We start from the raw sequence: 6,647 nt of genomic DNA on the forward strand, positions 1-6,647 counted from the left end.
CTCTACCACACGGCGGCCGCGGCCAGGACTGAGTTCGACTTCGCGGCCACGCCAGGACTGAGCTCGACTTCGCGGCCACTGGGGCGTTCTCGTGACGTGTGCCGGGGACCCGTGGATACCTGGGCTGAGGAGGGAAGAGCATCCCCTTCCCCGCCCGCCTCCGCTGGATAAAACCGTCTAAGCAGCCTTCGTGCCTCCTGCGGAACGCCTTTCCTGGCCGCAGGAGGAGGTAGAGCCCGAGGAACCTCCGGTTTGGAGGCAGCACGGGGAGAGTTCTCAGTGCAGGGCAGGAGGAACGAGGGACAGCCTGCTCCGTAGCCACGTTAACAGCTGCGGTTGGTGCTGAGGAGCTCCCGGCCGCCTCAGCCCAGGACTAGCTATTCCTCCTGAGTTTCAGGATCAGTGCAAGTCCCACACGTCTATAGAAATAGCACCGATGGCAGGCAACATTTAAGCTTAAAAAACAATGTAATCTCCACTTGGAAATCTGTTAAGTCAGCAGGGACATGAATTGTAAATATTTTAGGTAGCAGAGATACTTAAAGCAGCTCTACTGCACCCGTGAAGATGGCAACACCGAGTGAATGTGAGGAGGTGATTGAGGTTGACAGAATTTACCACTTGTTTCTTTACAAACTGATTTTCTGATCAAACATACAGCTGCAGTACTATTTCGTTTTGAGGAGCTGATTTTTAAGGACATATTTTTACTGTGGTCAAATTACTTCCCAGCTGAGCTTTGCACACACACGCAGCACCTTGCTGTCACTATTTTTGAATCCATTTATTAAGCAAGTTTTCTGACTAATGTTGTTGCATTTTTCACATCTGTATCTTCTACAGAAGACCAAACTAATGAAATCAACAGCACTGTAGATTAAAATGATTCTTAGTTCCCCCTGGTGACTTTCTTATCACGTTAGGAATAATAATCATCTTCAACCACATCTGTTGCTTTTACTGTTGTAAACCATACTTACTGCTGTCATTGCAAGCAGCATTTCTGTAGAAACAGGTCAGTTGTGGCACAGCATTGTACCCCAACTGGTGCAAGTTACTGTTACCATGGGCTGTTTCCTAACAGTTTCCAGACATTTGTTTTGGAGTATGTACACTTTCACTCCCATGTCAAAGCCTACTGAGGACAAATGCTACAAGCTTCTCACAATCCTGTGATCCAGCCAACTGTCCTATACAGGAATCAGCACAGGAAGAGCATGAGGTCTGTATGCACACCCACAAAAGGAAGAACATATGAGGTCAAAATACCATCTCTGAAGGACTCTCAGAAGTTCAAATGCAAAGGTAAGGCCAGAGTCATATCAGGTAGTGTGTATAAGCTTTTTTAGAGCATATACACTTATCCACTGTTGAAAGCAGCATATTAGAATTTCCTGCAGTTCATCGTACAGGTGATCTTTGAATGTGGTAAAGTATCATAAGTGTCATCAGCTGCTTTCAGAGTGCTTCTTCCTTGCATTTCACTGTGGCAAAAACAGATGTGCTCTGATGGCAGTAGAGGTGTTGAGTTGTCCTCCTTTCTCCTGACCTTGCTGTGTTTAATTTTAGGATCACCTAACTAAGCTTTTCACAACATGAGTCACACAATGTCATTGGCTTTCAAGGGAAAGAGTGGAAAAAAATGAAAGCTGTGCATGTACTCAGCTACTGTGCAGTATTATAGCTCTTCTGCATCTCAAAATAACTGAGAAATGCTTAACAGCAGCCATAGTGGGAAAGGCAACAGTATTGTAGTTTGTATCAGAAAATTAATACACACTAGCAATGCTGAGAATTATCCATCCATGTCTTTGTTATCTCTGGAAATCTAGCAATGTCTCTTAGGTCATTGCACACAGATCCTTATGCCCTGTGCAGACATGGTTGTAATGTTTTCTTCAAAAGGAAAGACTGTAGTGGTTTTTAAAAGTTCTAGGTTTCTATCTTGCTTGATCAGCATATCTGCCCTGCAGAATACACCTTTGTAATCAGAGTAGGTGAGGACAGAACTCTTCCAGTGCTGTCAGCTAGTCATATTCAAATACTATTTATAAAAGGATTTAGTGAAATCATATGATGTGATCCTGAGTACAGACCCGCCCACTGTATTGGCTGAAATGTCGTTTATTTTGTGAGCCTTCCAAATGGGATAATTACTGCACTGATGCCAGGGAGGGGGAAAGACCTCCCACAACATTCTGTGCTCTTCCCTGTTACCTGATGTGGTGTGCGTGCCAGGCTGAGCTCGTCTATACTGGCAATTTGGAAAAAACTCCGGGTGTTTAGATTTCACTACAAGTGTACCAACTGACTAAGCCGGACATTAACTTAAGGGAAAAAAGAGTTTGCCTCACATGGCTACAGTGTCTATGCATCTAGCTATTTACAGGGAAAGAGCAGTCAGCAGAGGATTGTCACTGTAAAATCAAATTATGAGAACTTTTCCCAGCTGTCCCCAAGGTACGGAACCATACGTGTTTGTAGGATAGCTGGACAAGATTCCAGCAGTTCTTTAGAAAGGACTGCTTTTCCTGCACATGTGCATTGTATTGCTTATAGAGTTAATTACAAGCTGTTGTAATGTTACTTCTAATTATTCTGAATAATTATGGTAAGAAGGGAGGATTGTGATTTTCGTATACTCTCAGGCTGTACACTTGACCCTCCACTTATATCCCTTTCTGAAACATTCTCCTTTCAGCATCCAACATTGTATAGATAGAATTCTGTTCTATCCATTGGGAATAAGAATCATCTTGTCCTTCATTTTTCTCTACCTTTTATGTGACTGTCCCTTTTTGACCAGTGAATTATTCATGTATCTTTCTGCTCTTTAACACAATTATTCAGTGCGTGTGTTTTAATTTTTACAATTTTTAAAAATCTAAGCTCAAGCACCTAGCAAAAAATAATGCAGGATATGCCTCAAAAATAGAGAGTAGATATTGAGCATTGATAATGCTTATATTTAGGTCAATATATTTGACCTAAAATAAATTCTGATGTGTTTACCCAGAAAGTAGAACACAGGTGATTACTATCAGATGATTATTACTGGCTTTGTTAGACTAATAGTAGGATACTATTAGTACCAGTACTGGGACTGATACTTTGAAAATATCAGTATAGCCAGTATAGGCAAGGCATGGCAAGGAAAAAAAGAGTAGGACTAAAGCAGAGAAAGGTGAATGAAAAACCAATCTATGGAAGCTGGAAGGAAAGCGATACGGGAAATAACGTTCAAGTTTTTAAATGTGAAAATTATTAGAATGAGTAAGAAAAGGAAGTGTAAATCTTTTTGAATGCTTTCAAATTCAAACTCTTTACTCAAAGACTTTGGGGCTCAGTACAGTTTTAACTTCTTTGTTTCACAAGATCAGAGTGGAAGGCCTTTGGCCTTCTGTTATGCACTTAAAAGAATCCAAAAATGCCAGGCAGGCTTTTTTCCTGTGACAGCATACATGAATTCAAAGATATAGAGACAGCCATCTTTCTTCTTCTCTTATAATAAGCATTCATCTTCTACCTCAGAGGGAAGACACCATTTGTGCAAAAAGAAAATGAGCCCGTAAACCCTGTTTTCCTTATGCCACTTCCAATTGCTTGCCCCCATCAAGCAGAAGCCTGGGGGGCAGCTTGTTCTTCAGGGCATCATGAAAGTAACAGCAGTTTTTTGTTGTTTTTATTTTTTTTATCTTTGACAGTTTACTTCCTCAATCTGCAACAACACATCAAATGTTAAAGTGGGCAAAGATGCTTTTGTTGCTGAATGAGAGGGATTCCCATTTTTGCATTCTGCTACTACAGTGCTTCTGTTTCCTGGTTTTGCTTCTTTTACACGTTCCTGGTCCACACCCCTGTAGGCCTACTGCTTTCATTTATCATTTCAATGCTATTTTTTTCGACAGTCCATCTTCTTGACTGTTACAGTGGGTGTTATAGATGGAAAGATTATCATGGTGAAAATCAGAAAAGAAACAAACAGGGAAGGAACGCTCACCTGTATCCAGAGATCTAGGTTCACAGGAAAGACTCCAAAGAGCAGGGATGTCCAAAAAGAGATCCTTGCCCAGTGGCAGTCAGCCCTTAAATGGGATCTAGGAGGGGGTCACACATGTGAATTGCCTTCAGCAGTGTTTCCACAACTGTCTCAGTCCTTTCCTCAGGTGATCAATCAGTGGTTCAGGCTGTGACTCAGAGTTCCCATACATTGAAAATACAGACTTGCATCCAGATGATGGTTCATTAAAAGCTCAAGGACAAAATAGGATCTGGAAGACTGCAGTATAAAGCTCTCATCTATACACTCTGATTCTTTTGCTTGAGAAAATAGTGTGCTGATATAGGTGGTTTGATATTTTTTTGTTGCTTTCTTTTCCTTTTTTTTTATATGCTCCAAACTGATCTAACTGTACTTGAAAAATGCTGGGACAAGAGGGCAGAGTTCATGTTTTATTCAAAAATTTCTTATTGCTACCTCCCAGATGATTTCTAAATATAGTATTTTCTACAAAGACCACTTTTTTGTTGCTTACAAAGCACTGTTACTCTAAACAGGCTCCTCAGTGTCAATGCAATACAATTGTACAGATTTCTGGATCTCAAAATTCTAAGTCTGATAGTCAGACTTTATGATTGCATATAGAACTGCTTCCTCTTTAGAAATGATTATATAATGTTCACTATATAGCTGGGAATAGTTAATCAACATGGAGCTAGCCTGTTTTGTATATTTTGATAATTTTCTTTTAAATTACATTTATAATTCTTTCCGTTAGTAAAATATGTATGTTACTGAAAACAAGTTGTATCGTATTTCAGTTAAATGTATTTTTTATTAAAGTTCTTGAAGTACTGTTCATTTATTAATACATACAAGCATAACCAGTTTATCAAACCTTGTTTTGTTACACATCAGGAACCTGTTATATGGTTTCTTAACACTGATTTTTTTATTTTTTGTTGTGTGTGTGTGTGGCTGCTGTCCAGGCCTACATGTCATTTCCATTGATGCTTTTTGGCAGTTCAATACATAATCCAGATCCCAGGAATGGGAGTATTGGCCATGCAGAGCCAGAAATGTGTGTTGTGATTTATGCATGATTTTGACCTGTAGGAATGGGTGTCACACCATTTCTGTGAGCAGATAGATAGAGCCCCAAAAAAGAGGTAAAAGCTGCTAGCTATCCATCAGCAGTTCTCACCAAATCTTATGGAACATGTCAAAGTAGTGGACATGCAGGGTGGCAGATGATAAGTAAGGATGTCAGCATCTTATTTATGATCTAAGAAATGTCTCGTTGTATGGAAAGTATACCAGGTTACAGGCAATTTTTAAATTGAGCTAGTAATTTATCCAGAAGCTAGAAATTTCTGTAATGACTGCTGACTTTCTGCTCTGGTGTTTAAAGTGATGCTAATTGAGCTTGTCAGATGGTTAGTTCCAGTACAGTTAGTATTACCATACTTTTATGTGGTTTTATTTTGATGCACAATATAATTTGAATAAGTTAAACTATGGTTAACCTTAATTATTAATGATTGCTGCATGAATGCAAGGACTATAGGCAGGCCCAGATAATACCTGCAAGGGATTACTGAGACAATAGCAATAAAGCAATTGATAAACGCTGTTCCTTAATTCTGTGAAACTTTTCATACTTGTAATGATTTAAGGAGCTGAGAGAGGCTACACATTGAAACAGGAAATTCAATACATTTCTTGCCTGTACTGTCACTGATCTTTTACTGTTTACTGGACTTGGTTACTACTGCTGCTTCGGTTTCACTGCAAGAAATTGTGAGAGCTAAGAGCAATGGGGGAACCTCTTATTTTACAAGGGAGTGAAGAAGGGTAAAGAAAGGAAATAGTGCAAAGGATACTAAGTAACCTACCTGAGTAGGGTTAAAATAGAAAATGAAAGATTTGTAGGCAAGGAGAAGAAAGAGAAGAAAGGGCATTTATTGCAGGGAGTTCTACAATGGCATATAACTTTTTTTTTTCCTTGAAAGTGTTCAGAATTTAAAATTTACCCTTACCTCATCATTTCAGCTGGTTGGGTTTTCAGATAATTAGAACTGTATTTTTCTTTCATTTACAGTTACTTTATGCACATAAAGATGATTTAATTGCCTTAACTAACAAAAGAAAATACCTCTCATTTAAACCACAATTTAGTCTTAATCTGGAAAATAGAAGTATATCTTTTCCGTGCCTTAGAAGACAAGCATCTCAGCATGAAGCTCTATATGGTGCTGCAGCTTTGTCAACCTCAGTTATATAAACAACGAAACCATAAGACAAAGCAGAAGACAGAATAGCTGGGTTTGATTCTACTTAAATTTAGTGGCTCTTGACAGAATAAAGCATGCTAAGAGAGTCTTTAAAATAACTTCATTAGAATAATGTCCAGCACTATAAGAGAATATAAAAATGTGATAATAGGCAGAAACAGATAGACAAGAGATTGTGAATATTACAATTTTTCTGCTCTTGAGCATGCTAAATATCATCAAGAATAAATTATATTGTTGGGGGGAAAAAAAAAAAGATGACTTGAAAATACACCAGAAGGTTGAAATTAAATTTAAAAAAAAAATAAACATTTTTTTAATCTTTCCCTTGGAATATTTCAAAATGGAGGACT

General features: G+C 38.9%; 1 long non-coding RNA gene across 2 annotated transcripts in view; it reads left to right on the top strand.

The window, feature by feature from the left end:
• Positions 1 to 6: 6 nt before the first annotated feature.
• The window catches only part of LOC116216677, a 203,279-nt gene continuing 196,638 nt past the window's right edge, over positions 7 to 6,647 (top strand). For both annotated transcript variants that reach the window (XR_004159934.1, XR_004159935.1), the window contains exon 1: positions 7 to 1,305. This is a non-coding gene — a long non-coding RNA (uncharacterized LOC116216677). The remainder of the gene's footprint in view (positions 1,306 to 6,647) is intronic.

Source organism: Meleagris gallopavo, chromosome 5 (assembly GCF_000146605.3).
Source record: "Meleagris gallopavo isolate NT-WF06-2002-E0010 breed Aviagen turkey brand Nicholas breeding stock chromosome 5, Turkey_5.1, whole genome shotgun sequence".
NCBI classification, from domain to species: domain Eukaryota; kingdom Metazoa; phylum Chordata; class Aves; order Galliformes; family Phasianidae; genus Meleagris; species Meleagris gallopavo.